Source organism: Equus przewalskii, chromosome X, assembly GCF_037783145.1.
Source record: "Equus przewalskii isolate Varuska chromosome X, EquPr2, whole genome shotgun sequence".
Classification (NCBI taxonomy): domain Eukaryota; kingdom Metazoa; phylum Chordata; class Mammalia; order Perissodactyla; family Equidae; genus Equus; species Equus przewalskii.
The window spans coordinates 1,695,762-1,718,716 of NC_091863.1; the positions used below are offsets into that span (position 1 = coordinate 1,695,762).

Genomic DNA, 22,955 nt, shown 5'->3' on the forward strand with positions numbered 1-22,955 from the left:
GAGCATGTGCTGAAAAGTTTTATAATATTGAGCATAATCAAAAAACATGACCACGATTGCTGTAGACTTTAGACTTCATCTACTCACTTCCTCTTTCCGTCTCTCACAAAGCAGTTGAGATTTCTCATTTTTGGTTAATGTCCTGCCCACACCCACACCCTTTTTTCAGTGTGTAGGATTTCTGTACTTCCATGTTTTTATTTCACTGAGGATTTTTGGAGAAATGAGAGTCAAACTGATAGCCCATCCTGACCCATTTCTGCGTCTTCTTTACAACCAGAGAACACATGTCAATTTTGGAATGGTGATCTGGTGTTCTAGGTGCAGGTGGGTGTGCTTGTGTGTGTGAATGTGGTGTGCATGTGAGTAGGCTGTGTGTCTGGGTGTATTCAAGTGCACATGTACATGGTATGTATGTTTGCATGTGTATGTGTGTGTGCGTGCACTGTGTAGTGTGTGCATGTGCAATATGTGGGCATGTGTGGTGTATATTGACTGTGTATGTGCATCTGTGGTGTGTGTTGTGTGCTTATGTGTAAATGTGGGGTGTTTAGTGTGTGCATGTATATGTGTGGTCTGTATAGGCATATGCACGTGTGGGGTATGTGTGCATGCTTACATGCATGGTGTGGATGCCTATGTGATGTGTTTGCGTGCACACGTGCAATGTGTGTTTAGCATGTAAACTGGTATATGTGCATGTATAGTGTATACATGTATGTATGCACATGTGTGATGTGTGTTTGGTGTGCATGTTTGTGCGTGGATGTGTATGTGTCAGTAGGAGGCTGATGCTACATGCACGAGGGAATTAAAATCCATTCAATCCAGTTACTTCAGTCCAGTGTAAGCCTAGACACAATCCCTTCAGGGGAAATACTGTCATTATGATTTCCCCTCCATCTCTCCTCCCTGAGTGACATCTGGGCTCTGAAGGGGGCTTCTGTGCCTTCCAGGAAGTGGAGCAAAGGGTCCAGGTTGCCAGGTGCTGTGCTCTGCTGTCTCAGGTCTTTTAGTCTATGTTCCAGGATGTCCTGGGAGCTGCTGGCACTCGTGGCTGATGTCCATGGCTGGCGAGCTCTGTGGTCTGGCCAAGGGCAGATGGTGCTTCTGGCTGCAATTGTACCAGAGTAGCACCCTCCAGTGAGTCGCTGCAGTATCTTCCACCCCATCCTAATGCAATCTGTCCTGTCCCGTGACCTGGCTATGGGGTCATGTTGTTCCCCCATCAGGGGCCTCAGTCTCTTCCAGTGGCTTGCCCTTCACCATCTGCACCCTTCATGAAGAGCACAAATGAGGCTCGGATTGGGGCAGGTGGGGGGGGGGGGCAACTGTACCCTTTCTGTGCCAAGCAAATGTGACCATTCAAGAACAGACGGGAGCTGTGAATAAACTCAACCCCAGTGCTTCTCTCTGGGAGCCGAAGACCCGATTGCTGCTTTCAAGGTGTCCACTGCATGGGAGATTTCCTCCTCTTTGCAGAACCAGTCTCTGTAGGAGCCAGAGCATCACGGACAGAAAGACATCTCATCCTGGAGAGAAAAATGGTACTGCAGAGGAAGCAAGAGTTCTGCGGCCAAATGAATTTAGACTGTAATCCTGGCTAGTTTATGGTCCTCCAGAGAGTGCTGTAGCCTCTTTCTGCCTCAGTTTCCTCATCTGTGCAAATCGGGTTGGTGGTGTCACCCTCTCAGTGATAAGGAGCCCTGGGAGGGGGCGGTGCTGAGTGGACCCTCAGGACTCATCCACGTCCTGTAACAGTATAGAACATTGATGGCTGACTGCACGGCGGAATGCCAGGTCATGGAGAATAGGAACAGGTCACAGTGGGTCCCAGAGACTCCTTTGTTCCAGAGCAAGGTCTAGATGACTTTGTTCCTAGGGGGCACTTGGCAATGTCTGAAGGTCATGTGTTGGTGGTCACAACTGGTGCAGATGTGAGCTGTTGGCACCTTGTGGGTGGAGACCAGGGATGATGCTCAACATCTTACAGGGCACAGGGCAGCCCCCAGCGCAGAGAATGGTCCTGCCCAATGGCAATAGTGCTGAGGTTGAGAAAGTTTGCCTTTGCATGAGAGATCCCTTCTCTCTTTCTCATCTTTCTCTCTCTCTCTGTCTCTGTATCTATCTATATCTCTTATCATGTATCTATATATCTTTTGTCTATCCTCTATCATTATTTATCAATCATTCACCTATCATTATCCATCTATCAATCATTTATCTATCAATCAATCTATCATCTATCTGTTCATCATGTCTTTATCTCTCTCTATCTAAATATGGCTGATTTAAATCGAATCAGTTGTATCTCTCTATGTATAAAATATACTCTTTTACATTCCTTTATATGTGTATATAATGCATTTAAACGTAAAATAACGTGTGCATGTACATATATACGCACACGTTCTTTCATATGTTTATATGTACTTTACATAAGTATTACAACTGTATATATCTATGTATCTGAATCCATGATAAAATAATGTTCATGTATGTATATGTCCATATAGATAGATAGATAGACATATGCACACACATTCTTTAATCTGCATATTACATGTATATACATATATTCAGATAAAGGAATATGTGTAAAAGAATGTATTCTATATATGCATGTGCACGCATATCTCATATGCATCTCAGTGTGAGTGTGCATGTCTGTGTGTGCCTGCTTCTTTGAGTCCACATTAAAGCGTTCTGAAGTGACTCCTTAGTTAAGAAGGTGATAAGCACCACAGACAAAGACAAAAGGAATGTGCACAGTCGGTTCCTTTCTGGACTTTGGTCCTAGTGTGTTCGATTGTCTCTGTCCCACTGCTTTCTGTTTGGTGCACTCCCGGGCGCTCAGGACTAACTCAAATAATTATCAGTTGCATGAGAAAATTAATAAAGTGAGAGGGTCTACTGTGTCTTTAAAAGGGGGTTTGGCAGTAAGGGGTCTCCTGTCTGACATGCCTTAGGTCTAAGTGTGGGGGAGTTACGGGATGAAAGAGGCCTGTCAGGGAGACCCATCTATTTCAGGTGATAGCCATAGAAAGGGGACAAGTCAAGTGGCTTCTTTGTAACCAGAGACCTTGATGGTTAAGATCCAAGGTTGTAGAATGGAGAAAGGAGAGGTAAGAGCAGCTGTTGTAAGAGAGATGTTGCAAAGAAGAGTCACCCCCCTTTGCTGACCAACGAGGTTCAAGGAGAGAGGCGAGCATCCGTCAGTGGTATCATTCGTCCTGAGGGTGCTGACCTGCTGGGAGAGGCCAAAGGATGGGCTGGGCTGATGGAATTGCTTCCAGCACAAGCCAGGGAAACTTTGCTCCGGAATGGTTCCTCTAATGGAGTTAAAATGGGTTGTCCATTTGTCCATTTGCATTTTCTCATCTTGCCACAGCATTTAAGCCTGGTTTGGAATCCAAAAGTAATCTTTTGCTTTTTCCTTAAGTCACCTTTCAATATTCTCTCCATTATAGGAAAAAACAGAAAGACTGATGCCAAGTCGGATGGGAAGAACCGGTGAGTTATCATATCTGGGGATTTCCAAGGGCCTGGCTAGGTATGCCTGCTGCTTCGCCCACCCCTGCATGGGCTCTGATTTCATAAGTATTTTAAGCAGCAGAACCCGTGCACAGGCCTATGCTCCCTTTCCTGGGATTTACTCTAATTGCTCAACATGAAACACTTAGAGCTGGAATTTCAGTTGCTGATAATGAGCAGGGCATTGTCCTGGAAAAATTGTGGTCACTAATGCAGAAGCAAAAGAGAATACTGGAGTCCTTGAGAGTCTCCAGAAGTTTCCTCATTAAGAATTTAAATAGATTTACGGTAAAGCTGTGGGGGAAGAGGCAGAAACATCTGCTTTGAAAATGAAACGGAAGATGTAACTCAGTATTTGGGAAAAAGGGGATATAAATGAGATTTCATTGTTACATATCACCTGCAAGCTCTCAATAAACTGTTAGAAATGGCTGCATTGCTCTGGTTTAGGTGTCAGCAAAGCATGGATCGTGGGCCAAATCTGGCCCACTGTGTGCTTTTATAAATAAAGTTTTATTGGAAGTTGGCCGCATGCATTCGTTTATCGGTACTATCTATGGCTGTTTCCTGCTACAACAGAATTGAGTATTTTCAAAGGAAATTATGTGACCCACAAAGCCCCAAGTCTTTACTCTTTGGCCCTTTACAGAAAACATTTGCCAACTCCTCCGTTTGATTAACTTGGCTGCCTTTTGGACAGAATCCTCGTGTGCCCATGCCTTTTAGACATCTAAAATCATCACTTGGGAAAATGTTGCTTTTTATATGTAAAGTTTGAATAGTTATTCTCTTTGTACTATTCTTATTTCCTGGGAATGTATCATTATTGTTTTAAGATGACCAAAGTAAAAACCACAATGAGTGATTTAACAAGCTGAGGAGCCCACATTTTTTTTTTCTAGCTGATGTTTGCGTTACTCCACCTAAATTAGTGTTTTTCTAAGAAAGACTGGCTGAAAGTTTCACAGAGGATTTTATGTGTAATCCTCAAATATTTTGAATTTAATACTTCATTTTTTGATTAACCACTAGATTACATTTTTCATTGAACGGCGAATGCCAACAAAAAATGATGGGCAAACATGGCTTCTAAAAATGGTCTGGCAAAAGTCACTGAAGAAATGAGAAATTCAGAGGGACGAGGACGACACATTTTGCCAGATCTAGAAGGAACTCAAATCTTATGGCTTTTGAATGTCAACCTGATGCGGGGTCGGTGAGCCGAGGAGTCGAAAGAAAGATTTCTTGGACTCTCAAGATCTGGCAGCAGTGCTCTTTTATTTAGAGAATAGTGTAGCATGGGGACAGCACCCATGGGCAGGCAGAGCTGCTGCTGCTGCCCCCGCTGGCATGGGGACAGGACCCATGGGCAGGCAGAGCTGGTGCATGGGGACAGGACCCACGGGCAGTCAGAGCTCCTGCTGCTGCCCCGAGTTGAGGGTTAGGGCTAATTTTATAAGGCATGGGTATGTGAGTCATTTCTTTACAGGACAAAGGAAAGAACATGGAAAAAAGTTAAAATGGTATCAGTGCAGGTGGGTCTGGTCGTTGGGTGATCCCATGACTTTTAGACAAGAATCAAATTGGATTAAGTAAAGGTCAGAAGCCACCACCCTAAATCAGTTACATGAGATTGCCAGACAGTAACCAACTTAAGTTCCTGCCTCTGGCATTAAGAGTTTCTAGAGATAAGGCCATCCCCCTTCTCCCTGGCACAGAGAGGGAGGCATCTTCACAGATAGAGGTTTTCCTTAGAAATGTAAATCTTTCCCAAGAAAGGGGCAAGCAAATTCCACTGCTTGGAGCCTGCTTCTCATCTGTAGTTTTAAAAGTAACCAGCCTAAAAATCCTCATCAAAACCAAATGGCATTTTTTAGGGTTTTTTTTTATTTGGCTTCCAGTAATTTGTAAGGTTTTCTTAAAGGAAGAAAAAGCTTGCAGTTCATAAGAGAAATTAACATTTCATTGGGCATCGAATAGTTTTCATAATACTCTTCTTAGTGTAGTCATGTTTTGGCAAATCCCAAATAACCGTTATCCACAATACATGCCCAAGCTGAAAAATGAAACAATGGAAACTAATTAGAGGGTGGGGAATCAGCTTCTCCCTAAGCTTTCAACATACTGTTGCTCACTGGTAGTGTCTGATCTTCACAAACACATTGTCATTGGTTTCCCGCATAGTCACTTGGGCCATTAAGTGGGAAAACTATTTTGTTAACTGAATCGGAAGCCCCAGGACACCAGGCTTGCTTTTCCTCATGTTGTTTATCCTGTGTTGGGGAAACATGGATAGATTTTGTTCTTCTTGTTATTTTTAAGTGAAGGAGTTCAATAAGAAGGACACTTTTTCTGATTGTGTGGTCTTAGCTTGAATTACCAATTTATTCCCATATGCATCGTTTTTGCTGCATCCTTGTGCACAACTGCACCCAGCCCTACAATGCCCAATTCCCCAAATTGTCCAAATTTGGTGCATTCTTTAAAGTCTTACTCAAATGCCACATCCTTTTTGAAAACCCCTCAGATCTCTCCCATCACCCCTCTCCCTTGAGAACAAAATAATGTCACCCCTGTCTGAAGTCTCTAAGGACTGTGGGTCTTGGTTGGGCTCCCCCGAGGCAGTCTCAGAGTTAGGGATTTGTCTGTGAGTGGTTTCTTTGGAAGGGAATCTCAGGAAGCCTGATGGTGATGGAATGGGGTGGTGAGACCAGGAAAGGAAGGAAGCCAATGAAAGGAGCCATCCTAGGCAATGGAAGCTCCCTTCCCACAGGCAGCTTAGGGTTGTCTCCCCAAGGTGTGAGGAAGGTACACTAATCACCCCCAATTTTCAGTTCACCAATGGCCCAGGGCTGTTCCAGTCATCAGCTCCCTGACACTTTGACCTGCCATACTCTAGGGCAGAAGAGAAACCTCTCAGGAAGAAGTTGCAGGACGCTGTTGACATGAAAAGGAGATGGTAGGGACAGAAGACAGATGGTGTCCACTCCATCATGTGCATCTCATGGCTTTCATTCCCTTCTCCAAAGCATCGCCTCTTCTCAATTCTCATGTCTTAGAGCACCTGTTTCATGAGCTTCTGTGAAGGCAGGGATCCCCTCGCAGCCCAGTGCACCGGAAGTGGCCACCAGATGCACCTTGGAGGGCTGGCTCTTCCAAGCCTGCATCCTTCAGGAAAGATCTGGCAGAGTTTCCGCTAGGTTTTTCTTCATGGCTTTATGTCCTTCCCGTCTCCATGTCTTGCTTCCAAATGCTGAGTCTCTCCCTTCTTCACTTTGTCACCTTTTCTTTGTTTCCATCATCATTTTGCTCCTTCTTCTCTCCGCGTTTTGACCTGAGATCCTGACCTCCATCTATATTAAATTCAGGATTCATGGATATCCTCCTGCATTCTTCTCCCCCTGCCTAGAGCCCTTATAGCGGTCGGATTTCCATTTCTCTCTCTTCCAATCTTGATTTCCCACTAGCTCAGTGGGCTCTGTAGATATCCCAGGAAGCCTGAATTCTCCCACACAAGCAGATGTTGAGGGATCCACGTCCCCTTTGCTTTAGTTGCCAAGGAGCAGAAGACAAATCTGAAAGCAAAGACATGAGGACCTGGAGGAAGAGGGCGTTTGTATCCGTCCACTCGGATAAAGTCCCTTACTGATTCTCGCTGGCATTTGTTACATTTTAAAGGTATGTAAAGTGGTTGTGTAAACTGATTACCCGAAGAATCTGAAGATAAGTTTGAAAATGAACAAGATAAGACCCTGGCTTCCATAATTTTTAACTTCAGCGGTAGTTGGTTGATTATTATCTCTGAGCTCTTCTATTTTTCTCTTACCTATGGGTTCCTTTTAGGTGGGTGGCTCTGAATCAGCGTGTTGTCTGGGAGACTGGAAGACAATTCTCACATTTTAGACCAACCTGAGGACCTCAGACAAGAAAGTATGACTGGGTATCAGGACAAGGATAAGACCAAGTTTCAGAAACAAGTGGTAGAGCAGGCTTTTAATTTTCTTCATACCCAAATTCCAATTGTGATTCTGGACCTCAAGGACAATTGGTTTGTCTGTATTTTAGGTAATGTTTAAATCTCAGCCATTTGGAAGAACTCCTAAGCAATGTCGACAATACTCGGTAGTATATTCCCTAAGTATCATGAAATTGGTCATTTCATATGAACATATTACACTTTGCTTATGTTACATTCATAGTGTGGAAGGAATTTTGACCTCAAATGCACCTTTTCTTCAATACCTCCTGCCCACATCTACAGACCTGCAATGAGATGCCTTTATAATGCTAGAGTTAAATGCCGTGGGTGACAGCGACTGTGACATGAATTAAAGACTGGATCGTGTTAGTGCTCATCGCAGGGGGATAGACCTAGAGAAGCCATTAATTTCATCAATGTCCAGGCTTATTTTGCCAAATAAGCTTCTTTAATAGGGGCTTTTCTTCTTTAAGGACAAGGGAGAATCAATCAAAGTGCTTGTGCCGCTTGAGTTTGAATTTGTAGAGTCTTACGTCTCTCATAACCCTCACAGGGATGGTTTTCCTGGGTGCCCTTGCTCTGGTTCAAAAGTTTCATGTCCCTGCCTCTGACCCGTTGGTCTTAAGAACCAAAGGGAAAATAAGAGCACGACTCTAGAAATTGAGCTTTATTTCTTGCCGTGAGCATCGCACTGTTATCTTGGTAATTATGGGTTTCCCACAGCATATCAATAATGCACAGGCTGTCCTAGTCAATCAAACAATAACTAAACTAATAACTTTTAGTCGAGAGTTTCCTATAAGTCATCTGCCATCAAAACAGTCTTTAGAAACCATCTCAAACAACCTAACAACATTTCAATTGTCGTTTAGATAATCAAAGAGAAACCACTGTCGACAGGCTTACCCGCTAATGCAGCCGAAAATGAACGCATTGGCAGCAGATCTGGCTCATATTACAGAATTGTAATCATGTGGCTTAGACTGGGTTTGAAAACCTAAAACAGCCAGTGAGTGTTCTTCCAAAAGCGGTGTAGGGTAAGGAGGGTCCTGTCCGGGGACACATGGCATACTCAAGTCTTAAAAGGAACTAGTTTCAAAGGTGTGGGAAAGGCATAGGGAAAGCCCAGGGAAGAGTGCAGGAATCTGGGTCAAGAAGAAGCAGAAGAGAGGAAGAGTTCCCAGAATCTTGAGGATAAAGGGCGAGAAGGGGCACCTGTCAAGAGGGCTGTGGCTAACCTCCCTCTGCTCTCGTACTCTGCCCCTCTACTTGTGTATCCTAACTTCTTGATTGATTGGAAACCAGAGTGAAGGGAGTCTTTTGATGCTACCCATCCAAGTCACTTTCTAGGAGCTCAGAGCCGGGTGGAGAAAGGTGGACTGGGTCATTGTGGATCAGGAGGGTAAGCAGGAGATGGTCATCCAACCACTTTTCACGTGGCTGTTTGCTTTTTGTTTATTCCCTCATTTTTGCTTGTGTACATAGAAGGAATGTCATTGTTGAACTGGCGTTCAGAAGTCAAAACTTCATGTACTATTATGAAAAGGGTTAATAGCGACAGTGGTCTCAACTTGTCTGAATCCAGTTAACTACCATATGAAGTTCGTTCTTCTTTTTAACTCTGGGGAGATTAACGAAATGCCATCCTTTATGTTCAAACTGTTAGTCTCCGTAGGATGGTTTTTATAATTTCTTTGAACTCATCTTTTGCTGGATGTTCCTGCTTTTTCACTTAGAGAACCATCTCTCATGAAAAGGCATTTAATGAGAGACCGTTCATATTCACCTCATTTTTGTCAGGGGTACAGATTTGAAGGAACATCAATTACTTTCATAGAATCAGTTTCCTTTTCTTTGATATCAAAATACCCTCTACCTCTTAAAAGATGAACTTACATGATGATACTATCTGAAGAAATTACAGATAAATGAAAGTCAGCCATTCTTTAAATAACAACTAGATCTCCTAAACATGCAATTTCATAGTGGGGTTTCTTGATCTCAATCGTTGTAGCAATGAAAAATTACCTCAAATCATTTTAAAGGTTTACAGAATGCATCTTTAGTAGAGAATTTTAAAAAGAAAGCATTTTAGAGATTGAAACATCTTTCAATTTCATGTCATGCAAAACTTTGAGAGCACATATTTTGTGGAAATGTTCCCCCATTCCCTAGCAAAGGGCTCTGGGCTGAGGTAGTTTGGGACCCAAGTACGTTATACCGCCCTCCTACAGAGCTCCAACCTTCTGGGGTAAACGAGTGGAACATGATGCATCGATGTTTGACTATAACTTCAGATCGTGAGCTACAGTATTTTGAAACATATATGGTTTATTATAAATACAGTTGGAGAAAGTTGTCTGATGTATTTGAATAGTTACTTTTTTTTTTTGCACTCTTTTAAGCTTCTCTCGTATAGTAAGGTATGGTATAATTTAGAATCATTAAGATGTTGTTTCTAACCCAGACTTGATCGCTTACTGGCTAAATGAACATCCAACAAGTTTCAAATCTCTAGGTCTTTTTATTCATCTGCAAAATAGAAATTATTCTTCTTATGTATATTAGTTTTCAGACTGTCTCTCTCTCTGTGTTGAATTATATATAATTTCTTTTGTTTATGACTTTGGGTTTACTGATCTTTTCCTCTGCAGTGTCTGATGTACTGATACTCTCGTCTAGTGTATTTTTCGACTTTAGAAGTTTGATTTCAGTCTTATTTTTATATCTTGTTTGTTTCTCCTCTTGAACATATGGAATATAGGTATAATCACTTTTCACGTTCTTGTCTACTAATTCTGTCATCTGTGCTATTTCTGGGTAAGTTTCAATTGATTGGTTTTCTCCTCACGATGGCTCATGTATTCCTACTTCTTTGCATGTCTGGTCATTTTTGATTGATGCTACACATGAATGTTCTGCCACACAGAATTTTCAGAAATGTTTTGATTTTTTGGTGGCTTACTTTTAAGATTTGTTAGGCAGAACCAAGGCAGCCTTTAGTTTACGGTCGTTCCTCCCCCTTCCCACAATACTCAGACAATACTATGTGGAGTACTCTACCCAACGTCCCAAGTATTATGATCTTTTTCTAACAGTACCCATCCTTGGCCATCCGTGAGTGTGAGAGATTGTTCCCTCTAATCCTTTTAGGTAGCTCTTCCCTGACTCGTATGTATTTTCTTCTCATGCACGTGCTGATTGGTGATACTTAGAAGGGGACCTTCTGCAGATCTCTGTGTGTCCCTGTCATCTCTCTGGTACCCTGTAGACTCTAGCTGACTTGGCTTCCTCCGACTTCCAAATTCATCTCCTCAACTCAGAGCACTGGCCAGGCGTTCTCTGGGTTCTTCTCCTTTTGCTGCATCCTGGAAACTCTCTCCAGGCAGGAAGCTTGGGGAAATCGGAGAACTCATCTCTTTTGCTTCCCCTCTCTCAGGGATTACTGTCAAACATCTGAAAGCCTTGTTTCATATACTTCTTCTGGTTTCTTAAAAGTTATTTTAAGATGGAAGGGTCCCTCTGGTCCCTGTTACTTGGCTGACCATAAAGTTGTCTTAAGGTTTGAATGAAATAACAGAAGTAAGGTGGCTGCACTTGGAAGTCACATAGTAAATGCTATTCTTCTCCCATTTTCCCCAGTTAGAGTACGGGGATAATGTACAAATATTTCAAGTCTACCTTAATTGAGGTAACTTACGTGAAGTCAGAATACTGAAGATGTGAGCTTTCACCTGCTATCCTCTGCATTTTAATTTTAGGAGCAGAAAAAAAGAGAAAAACACATGTACATTGAATTTAAACACACAAATCTGCATCATTATGCTAAACGTAGTGTTTCTTTGTAGTATTCCTTTTATACTTAATGAAAAAAAAGGCTATAAACTAGGTTCTGAGCTCCTTGATTACTTGGTGGTAAAAAGCAGCACTCAGGGTAATGTGGGGTTTTTTTAATATGTGCTGGATAATGAGTGAACATAGAGTGGAACATCTGCTTTGCCTAGGTCTACCATTGTCCAGCAATTCCTCATTCTAAGCTAATTTTTGTAGAAACAGAATTGTAAGATTCCTTTTCTTGTCATTAAATCATATGTTAACCTTGACTCTGGCTCCAGGGAAAATGTTTTTAGAATTTTAAAATTTCAAGTGTCTCTCCAATGACATAAATTTCAGTATACTAAGTTTTCTAGGTAAAAACACCCAAAATATGTGGATGTGTTGCACAATGTGGAGTTGAACATTTTTTTGGCCGTGGGCAAAACTCTCTAAAGATATATATCACTTAATAGTTTCCACCTGAGGGTATTTGAAGCAGAACTGAAAGAAGAATTTCACTTTTTGAAACCACCGTTGGGTGGAAGGCTAGCTCTCCTTAATGTCACTTGAGGATGCAGCCAAGATGAGGGTATTGGGTTAGAGAACAGTGGGAGCATCTCTGAAAAGGTGGTCCAGGGGCAAAGCGATATGTCTTCCATCCAAGGGATGCAACTGTCATCCTGGGGCAAAAATAAAATTGCAAACTGATGTCTCCCTTGAAATCCAAAGTCAAATGATGTCTCTTTACTCATTGTGCTTAATTTTTTTTAGGTATAAATATTTTTATTCTTCTTTTTGAAATCAAATTGTGTATATTTAAGGTGAACAACATGTTTTGATCTACATATACATAGTGAAATGCTGACTACAGTCAAGCTAATTAACACACCATTACTGACATTGTTACCATTTGTGTGTGTGTGGAGAGCACTGGAGATTACTGTCTTAGCAAATTAGAGTCACCATGTTGCACATTAGATCTCAAGAACTTATTCATCTTACATGACTGCAACTTTGTCCCATTTGACCAACATCTCCCTGTTTTCCTTACCCCTCAACCCCTGGTAACCACCGCTTTACTCTCTTTTTCTGTGAATTCAACATTCTAGGTTCCACATATGAGTGGAATCATGCAGTATTTGTCCTTCTGTGTCTGGCTTATTCCACTTAGCATACTGTCCTCTAAGTTCACCCATGTTGTCACAAATGGCAGAACTTCTTCCTTTTTAAAGGCTGAATAATATTCCTTTGTGTAGATACAACACATTTTCTTTATCCAGTCATCTGTCAATGGACACTTAGGTTAATTCCCTGTTTTGGCTATTGTGAATGATGCTGCAGTGAACACGGGGGTGCAGGTAAATCTTTGAGATCCAAATTTGATTTCCTTTGGGTATATACCCACTTTTACTAATTTAAAATGAAGGACTGTCTACCCACAGTAAAGTTGTGATAGCCATGCCAGGTGAGGTCTGAGAGAAAGCCAGTCACAATCGCCTCACGTGGGGAACAAAAGTGCTGAGGAGGCCATATAAATGACCATTCCTGATAAGTCTCCAACCCAAAGCCTCCACGCAGACAAATTCAAGGCAAGCACATGGTTTTCAACATGATGTTTTATACTGGAAAGGCAATCCATCTTGCCACAGTATTCTAGAAGAGGTCATTTATCTTTCCCTGAGCGCTTGCTCCCTCCTACCGTCTGTTTAGCGTCATCTCATCAGACACACGGACGTCTGAGTCATTATCTCAAGTATGGTTTCTGCTTATTGTGGTTTCTGCTCTGTTTGGACGTTAATGTGATTCCAGAATCCAGACACCAAATATGATATTAGGCTACTTACGAGAAAGTCACACCTACAACAGTGGTTCTTGAACTTCACCGGGGGTCGGAAGCACCCAGAGGGCTTATGAAAACATAGATTTTGACTCACTGGGTCTGGGGATTTTTATTAGTCCTGAAGATTTGTATTTGGAACAAGTTCCCAGGGTTGCTGAGGCTGCTGGTCCAAGGACTTCCTTTGAAAACCACTGCCTTAGAAGGTCTTGTGATTTTTTGTAACCACTGCGACGATGTTATAAAATGAGCTAATGAGTGGGTTTATTTTCTCACCAAAAATGAAAACATATTCAACTGTGTTAGTCAAGTTTACGAAACAACAGTCTATGATGATACTGAGGTTCTGTTTCCTTCTAGTATGTTCTACACAGCGTTGTGTGCAACATGCTCGAAGATATAGAATCTAAGCTGCTGCATCTTTAGATGGAAGCTTAATTCTGTCACATGTGCATCTGAGAGAGTGATAAAACCCCAACCTGTGCTGAGGGGTGGTCTTCAGCGGAGGAGTTAATTGCATCCTTGGAGGGACTAATTTCCAAGCTTCCTCTGTGTTTTTGTGAAGTAATGGAAACTGGTTTGAGCTAATGGAGACTATTCAGAATATGTGGCTCAGCCATGGCCACCTATTTCCTGGAAGTTAGAAGGGAAGCAAGGGAGAGGGGAGGAGAGGAAGTGGAGGAAATAAATGGCCTTGGGCTGCAAATATGGGTCTAGTGTTGCCTTTGCTCTGAGCAGCTTGGCGTTTAAACTATGGCAACATTAAGAAAATACTTCTCTTCTTTATGCATGGGGTATTCTGACTTAGAAATTAAAGTTTACTCTTTTTGGGAGTGTTGGTGATTCGATACTTCCCTCTGAACATTGGAGTGAATAAGAAAATTTCTCTGGAACTCACCCTGATGTGTAGACCTACAGGGAGGCAAAACATGGCATCTCTTGATTGCAAAAGCCAAAGTCCTTTCAATAACTGTTCCCAGGGGGTCAACATCCACTAGAACGGTCCATTTGAGACCCTGTAGAGTTTGATCTGGAGCCATGAACTCAGAGTTGGGGAAGGTCTCCTTCATGATGTGAACTTTCATACTCAATTCACTCCAATAAATCTTTATAGAATGACTGTGATGTGCAAGTGTATACTTGCTTTCTTGAGTATAAAACAACATCTCTGCTCCTCTCACAGTATCTATCAGAATACCGTCATTTATAGTTTACTCAGTATATTCAGAGTGAATCATTGATATTCTGAGCCTTCCATATAATTTCATTTAAAAGACTATGAACTGGTACCTATCCTTGGTTGACTTGTGTTCCCCAAAAATATATGTTCAGATCTTAACCTCTGACACCTGTGAACGTGACCCTATTTAGGAATAAGATCTTTTCACATGTAACCAAATTAAGAGGAGGTCATACATTGGCCTTAAAACCAATGACTGGTGTCTTTCACATAGAGAGAGAAAGCCATGTGAAGATGGAGGCAGAGCTTGGAGTCATATTTCTACAAACCAAAGAATACTATGGGTAGCCAGCCACACCAGAAGCTGGAAAAGACAAGGAAGGGTACTCCCCTAGACCTTTCCAAGGAGGTGGGGGGCAGCCCTGCTACAGCTTGATTTCAGACTTTTGGTCTCCAGAACTTTGAGAGAACATAATTTTTTGTTTTAAGCCATCCAAGTTTGTGTGAATTTGTTATGACAGTCTCAGGAAACTGATGCGATACCCAATAAACTTGAAAATTGCGCTATTTGGAAAAGGAAGCTACTTTCCTCTGAAGTCTGAAAAAAGATGTTTTCAAAAAATTCAGAGAAATGGTCCCTTGAGACACATTCAACTTTATAGCATTTTAAATAATTCAGAAGCAATAGGCAAGTCAGCATTACATGGAATCTTAAAAATTGCAAATGAAATATGAAGTCAAATTATAGAACTAAAGACTAAATAATGCGAAGACAAACATTCTCATCTACAAATACATACCCTTTGGGTGGGCCTGTATTTGCAACATCCGAACATTGTATTAGTGAATATTTAATGAGAACAAGACTTTGGACTTAGGCAGAAATGTTTTTCCTAGTGGGCGGTGAAAGTGATTTTTCTTATATCACCCCAATATTATTCCTGTTGTCCAGAAGCAGTGTGGAAAGCCATTCTCAGAACAAAACAAAACACTGAAGTAAAGCAAAACAAAAATTCAGGTTCTGACCAAGAACAGTTTAGTGGATACCAGGGGAAAGGTGGGGTGGGGGGTGGGCACAAAGGGTGAAGTGGTGCACCTACAACATGACTGACAAACGTTAATGTGCAATTGAAATTTCACAAGGTTGTAACCTATCAATAACTCAATAAAAAAAAAAATTCAGGTTCTGAGAAGATGCAGTGGAAGTATCTTGAGTCTCATCCACCAAGGCATTGAGAAGACGTTACTCCTTAAGAAGATATAAATGAAAGTATCTATTCTTTGAAACTATGCAACTGTGAAAGGGAAATAAAGTGCTAAGTGCCTTCCAGGAACTGTTAATGTCTGCTGGAGGGGAGATAGACCATGCTGGTTGGGGCAGACAAGGAAGGTCAGGATGGGTAAGTGTCCAGAGGCAGTGGGGATAGGGAAGGGGTGGAAACACCATGGGGAAGCTGCTGGGATGGGAGGCAGGGGGAGGGGACAGGCCCATGTCACAGTGAACAAGGGGATGGGGTCCAGATTCAGGTGGTTTGTGTTTAACTCCTGGCTCTGCCATTTCCTTATGCATCAAATTGAGATAACAGTACTTATCTTGCAAGGTTCCTGTGGAGGTTAGCGTGATACTCAGCACAGAATATGTGCTCATAAACATTTATTACATATTAATTTATTATTACATATTATTACATAATAATAATTGCATTGTTATTATGAATCCTGTTAATGGTGTGCAGTCTAGTTGGGTGAAATTACTGGAAGAATGGGAAAGGTAAGGAAGGTGGGCTGGCAAAAATTATGATGGATTATAATTATTTTAGCATTGCTTGGGAGCTGATGAAGGAGTTAAACACATGCACATACCATTTCTTCAAGATTTATTAAACACTTCCTACATGCCAGGTACTGTTTTGGTTCTGATGGTAAAGGCGAGATGCCTGCTCTCAGATCTTGCATTCTTTTTTGGAGATAGCCAAATAAATGAATGACTGTATGAATAAACATAAAATGACAACTGAACCAGAGTAATATGATGATGTTTTCATCAATTCAGTGATGTAAGAATTTAATTGATGCCTATGAGACAAACTAGATCTTAAATGTCAGTGCAAAATGCATTCACTTCTATGATTCTCCTTTTGAAAAGGATAGGTGGAAAAACATATCATGAATTAAAAAAAAATTTTTTAAATATGGTGATATTTGATTTTAGTGATGGGCTTAGCAGTTGCTTGGCACAGTTCAGGGGTGTGTGGAGATGTGAAGAACTGGCTCCCTAAATATCACTAATACAATCTGTTGATAAGACAAGGCTGAATTTGTTGCTTACCTTGATCGGGGCAAACACTACCCCACAAAACGGGCTGTGTCCCAGAGAGGGCAGGGGAAGGACGTAATTTATTGAGACTCGAAAGTTTGGGTTAAGGCAAGTCTTTCAACGCAGGAGATTTGATGATGACTAAGGATCGAGTTATAACAGTCCAGGATTGGTGGAGCAGCGACCCGAGGATTTTGATGGGAGGGATCCAGAGAATCTTAGTGCACAAACGTCTGTTGACACTTTCCTTTGAAGAGTTGATGGGTCTTTTGGGAAATTCTTGTGTTGAGCAATTGAAAACTCGCCTGGAGCATCAAATGACTCGTCTTGAAGAGATTAATGAAGACAGAGGAATAGCAAAGTCACACTAAGGTATATAGTAAGGCGCGTTTTGTTTCTCAATGTTCTGGGTGAGTGTAAGGGTAAACAGCTTTGTTCTCAGGAAGATCACATGGATGCATCATTTTCCCTTAACATACCCTTTCCAGGAAGGAGAAGCATACTTCTTCAGGCCTATGGTTCTTAGTGGGAACGGGCGGGAGAAGGAAGTGCTCTTTCAGAGTCGCCCAGGGAGAATTTGTGAGACATGTCTGCTGAAACCCTCCTCCATAATGCTCGGAGGATATTTCCCGCCAGTACAATACATATAAAAATCAATAAAGTGCTCCTGTAAAGAAAAACTTATCCAATATCCTCTTCCTTTCGAGGACCTTCCTCATCCCTACAATCTTTCCCTGGTGTTTAGCGTGGCTGGACTCTGCTAAATGGATGAAAAATCATTTCTCCTGACATGTGCTTTCCTTCTCCCTGTAAGGGAAATTAAATTTCTCCCAGGAAGAAGCAGCGATAGATCAAACCAGCCTTCCACTCAGTGCATCTCTGTAATTTGCTAAGAGAGAGCTGTCTCTACGATTAGGTATCGTAAGTAACGATTTATGATTCCATTGAAAAATAGAGTGGTGTTTCTGTGAACTGGAAAGTATAACTTAGACACAGATTTTAAATGAAATTAAAAAAACAAATCTATCCATTGTACTTGGATTCCACACCAAGATAATTTGTACTTATGGTCCCTATCTCCTTTCCCTGCTTATAAGACGTCAACAGAGGGACTGTGGGACAGGGAGACCTCCATTTCTCCAACTGAGATTGGGCGTCAGTTAAGAGTAGATTCGTCTGCTTATAAAAGAAAATCCAACAAGCTTCAACAAGGCTTATTGGTTTATTTTGGAGAAGCTCTAAAGGAAACAGACCAGGCTCTGTGTGACAGTCATGCTGTCATCAGGGACCAGGACACTTTTTTTTTTTTTTATTAATGTTATGATAGATTACAACCTTGTGAGATTTCAGTTGTACATTTTTGTTAGTCATTTTGTGGGTACACCACTTCCCCCTCTGTGCCCTCCCCCCACCCCCCCTTTTCCCTGGTAACCACCGATCAGATCTCCATATCAATATACTAAATTCCACCTATGAGTGGAGTCATATAGAGTTCGTCTTTCTCTGACTGGCTTATTTCGCTTAACATAATACCCTCGAGGTCCATCCACGTTGTTGTGAATGGGCCAATTTTGTCTTTTTTTATGGCTGAGTAGTATTCCATTGTGTATATATACCACATCTTCTTTATCCAATCATCAGTTTCTGGGCATGTAGGCTGGTTCCACGTCTTGGCTATTGTAAATAATGCTGCGATGAACATAGGGGTGCAACGGACTCTTGAGATTTCTGATATCAGGTTCTTAGGATAGATACCCAGTAATGGGATGGCTGGGTCATAGGGTATTTCTATTTTTAACTTTTTGAGAAATCTCCATACTGTTTTCCATAGTGGTTGTACCAGTTTGCATTCCCACCAACAGTGTATGAGGGTTCCTTTTTCTCCACAACCTCTCCAACATTTGTCACTCTTGGTTTTGGATGTTTTTGCCAATCTAACGGGTGTAAGGTGATATCTTAGTGTAGTTTTGATTTGCATTTCCCTGATGATTAGCGATGATGAACATCTTTTCATGTGTCTATTGGCCATATTCATATCTTCTTTTGAGAAATGTCTGTTCATGTCCTCTGCCCATTTTTTGATCGGGTTGTTTGTTTTTTTGTTGTTAAGCCGTGTGAGTTCTTTGTATATTATGGAGATTAACCCTTTGTCGGATAAGTGGCTTGTGAATATTTTTTCCCAATTAGTGAGCTGTTTTTTTGTTTCAATCCTGTTTTCCCTTGCCTTGAAGAAGCTCTTTAGTCTGATGAAGTCCCATTTGTTTATTCTTTCTATTGTTTCCCTCAACTGAGGAGTTACAGTGTCTGAAAAGATTCTTTTGAAACTGATGTCAAAGAGTGTACTGCCTATATTCTCTTCCAAAAGACTTATTGTCTCAGGCCTAATCTTTAGGTCTTTGATCCATTTTGAGTTTATTTTGGTGTGTGGTGAAAAAGACTGGTCAATTTTCAATCTTTTGCATGTGGCTGTCCAGTTTTCCCAGCACCATTTGTTGAAGAGACTTTCTTTTCTCCATTGTAGGCCCTCTGCTCCTTTGTCGAAGATTAGCTGTCCATAGATGTGTGGTTTTATCTCTGGGCTTTCAATTCTGTTCCATTGATCTGTGGACCTGTTTTTGTACCAGTACCATGCTGTTTTGATCACTGTAGCTTTGTAGTATGTTTTGAAATCGGGGATTGTGATTCCACTGGCTTTGTTTTTCTTGCTCAGGATTGCTTTAGCAATTCGCGGTCTTTTGTTGCCCCATATGAATTTTAGGATTGTTTGTTCAATTTCTGTGAAGAATGTTCTTGGGATTCTGATTGGGATAGCATTGAATCTGTATATTGCTTTAGGTAGTATGGACATTTTAACTATGTTTATTCTTCCAATCCATGTGCAAGGAATGTCTTTCCATCTCTTTATGTCATCGTCAATTTCTTTCAAGAAAGTCTTGTAGTTTTCATTGTATAGATCCTTCACTTCCTTGGTTAAGTTTATCCCAAGGTATTTTATTCTTTTCGTTGCGATTGTGAATGGGATTGAGTTCTTGAGTTCTTTTTCTGTTAGTTCATTGTTAGTGTATAGAAATGCTACTGATTTATGCACGTTAATTTTATACCCTGCTACTTTGCTGTAGTTGTTGATTATTTCTAATAGTTTTTCTGTGGGTTCTTTGGGGTTTTCTATATATAAGATCATGTCGTCTGCAAACAACGAGAGTTTTACTTCTTCGTTACCTATTTGGATTCCTTTTATTTCTTTTTCCTGCCGAATTGCTCTGGCCAGCACCTCCAGTACTATGTTGAATAGGAGTGGTGAAAGTGGGCACCCTTGTCTTGTTCCTGTCCTCAGAGGGATGGCTTTCAGTTTTTGTCCATTGAGTATGATGTTGGCTGTGGGTCTATCATATATGGCCTTTATTATGTTGAGGTACTTTCCTTCTATACCCATTTTACTGAGGGTTTTTATCATAAATGGGTGTTGTATCTTGTCGAATGCTTTCTCTGCATCTATTGAGATGATCATGTGGTTTTTGTTTTTCATTTTGTTGATGTAGTGTATCACGTTGATTGACTTGCGGATGTTGAACCATCCCTGTGTCCCTGGTATGAATCCCACTTGATCATGGTGTATAATCTTTTTGATATATTGCTGTAATCGGTTTGCCAAAATTTTGTTGAGGATTTTTGCATCTATGTTCATCAGTGATATCGGCCTGTAGTTCTCCTTCTTTGTGTTGTCCTTGTCAGGTTTGGGGATCAGGGTGATGTTGGCTTCATAGAATGTGTTAGGGAGTTCTCCATCTTTCTCAATTTTCTGGAACAGTTTGAGGAGAATAGGTATTAAGTCTTCTTTGAATGTTTGGTAGAATTCTCCAGAGAAGCCGTCTGGTCCTGGACTCTTATTTTTGGGGAGGTTTTTGATTACCGTTTCTATTTCCTTACTTGTGATTGGCCTATTCAGATTCTCCATTTCTTCCTGATTCAGTTTGGGGAGATTGTAGGAGTCTAGGAATTTGTCCATTTCTTCCAGGTTGTTCAATTTGTTGGCATATAGTTTTTCATAGTATTCTCTTATGATCTCTTGTATTTCATTGGTATCTGTTGTGATTTCTCCTCTGTCATTCCTAATTTTATTAATTTGCGATTTCTCTCTTCTTTTCTTGGTGAGTCTGGCTAGGGGTTTGTCAATTTTGTTAATTCTTTCGAAGAACCAACTCTTTGTTTCATTGATCCTTTCTATTGTCTTTTTTGTTTCAATATCGTTTATTTCTGCTCTTATTTTTATTATTTCCCTCCTTCTACTGACTCTGGGCTTTGTTTGTTCTTCTTTTTCTAGTTCTGTTAGGTGTCGTTTGAGGTTGCTTATGTGAGCTTTTTCTTGTTTAGTGAGGTGGGCCTGTATTGCGATGAATTTCCCTCTTAGGACTGCTTTTGCTGCATCCCAAATGTTTTGGTATGTCGTGTTCTCATTTTCATTAGTCTCCAGATAAAATTTGATTTCTTCTTTAATTTCTTCAATGATCCATTGTTTGTTGAGAAGCGTGTTGTTTAGTCTCCACATTTTTGCACCTTTCTCTGCTTTTTTCTTGTAGTTGATTTCTAGTTTAATAGCATTATGATCAGAAAAGATGCTTGATATTATTTCAACTCTCTTGTATTTATTGATGTTTGCTTTGGTTCCCAAAATATGGTCAATCCTTGAGAATGTTCCATGTGCACTTGAGAAGAATGTGTAACCTGCTGTTTTTGGATGAAGTGTTCTATATATATCTATTAAGTCCATCTGGTCTAATTTTTCATTTATTTCTATTATTTCCTTGTTGATTTTCTGTCTGGATGTTCTGTCCATTGGTGTTAATGGTGTGTTGAGGTCCCCTACTATTATTGTATTGTTGTTGATGTCTTCTTTTAGTTCTATTAAGAGTTGCTTTACAAATTTTGGTGCTCCTGTGTTGGGTGCCTATATATTTATAAGTGTTATGTCTTCTTGGTGGAGAGTCCCTTTTATCATAATATACTGTCCCTCTTTATCTTTCTTTATCTGTTTTGCTTTGAAATCTACCTTGTCTGATATTAGTATAGCGACACCTGCTTTCTTTTGTTCATTATTAGCTTGTTAATTGTATTGTTCTCCATCCCTTCACTCTGAGTCTGTGTTTGTCTTTGGGGCTGAGGTGTGTTTCCTGGAGGCAGCATATTGTTGGATCTTGTTCTTTGATCCATCCTGCCACTCTGTGTCTTTTGATTGGGGAGTTCAATCCATTTACATTTAGAGTGATTATTGAGATGTGGGGGCCTACCACTACCATTTTGTGTCTTGTTTTCCAGTTTTCTTCAGTTTCCTTTGTTTCTCGTCCCATGGTTTAATCTGTTCTGATGTAGAGCTGCTACTCTCTGTTGTTGTCCTTCTACTTATCTCCTCTGCTCTTGGTTTTGTAGCCCCTTTCCTTTTTTGGATTTTTCTGGAATGAGGGTTTTCCTGAGGATTTCCTGAAGAGGAGGTTTTGTGGCAATGAACTCCCTTAATTTTTGTCTGTCTGCGAAAGTTTTTATTTCTCCATCGTATTTGAAGGATATTTTCGCTGGGTAGAGAATTCTCGGCTGTAGATTTTTGTCCTTCAGATTTTTTAATATATCATTCCACTCTCTTCTAGCCTGTAAAGTTTCTGCTGAGAAATCTGCTGATAGCCTGATGGGGGTTCCTTTGTAGGTTAGTTTCTTTTGCCTGGCTGTCCTTAGTATTTTCTCCTTGTTGTTGACTTTTGCTAGCTTCACTACTATATGCCGTGGAGTTGGTCTTCTTGCATTGATAAAGTTTGGAGATCTATTGGCTTCTGTCACCTGAAGATCCATCTCCCTCACCAGATTTGGGAAGTTCTCAGCCATTATTTCTTTGAATAGGCTTTCTGCCCCTTTCTCCTTCTCTTCTCCCTCTGGTATACCTATAATCCTTACGTTGCATCTCCTAATTGTGTCTGATAATTCTCGGAGAGTTTCTTCATTTCTTTTTAGTCTTGCTTCTCTCTCCTCCTCTGCCTGCAGCAATTCTATATTGCCATCTTCCAAATTGCTAATTCTTTCCTCCATATTATCGGCCCTACTGTTCAGAGCATCTAGATTTTTCTTAATCTCCTCTATTGTGTTCTTCATTTCCAATATTTCTGTTTGGTTCTTCTTTATCGTATCAAACTCTTTTGTGACATAGCTCCTGAACTCGTTGAGTTGACGGTCAGAACTCTCTCTTAACTCATTGAGAATTTTAATGATGGCTGTTTTGAAGTCATCATCATTTAGGTTATATATCTCA

At 40.9% G+C, this 22,955-nt stretch overlaps 1 protein-coding gene across 1 annotated transcript in view; it reads left to right on the top strand.

The window, feature by feature from the left end:
• LOC103556800 (uncharacterized) overlaps positions 1-22,955 on the top strand; it is a 205,919-nt gene that overhangs the window by 50,905 nt on the left and 132,059 nt on the right. The window contains exon 5 of the mRNA XM_070604007.1: positions 3,471-3,513. The gene's annotated coding sequence lies outside the window, so the exon portion shown is untranslated. The remainder of the gene's footprint in view (positions 1-3,470; positions 3,514-22,955) is intronic.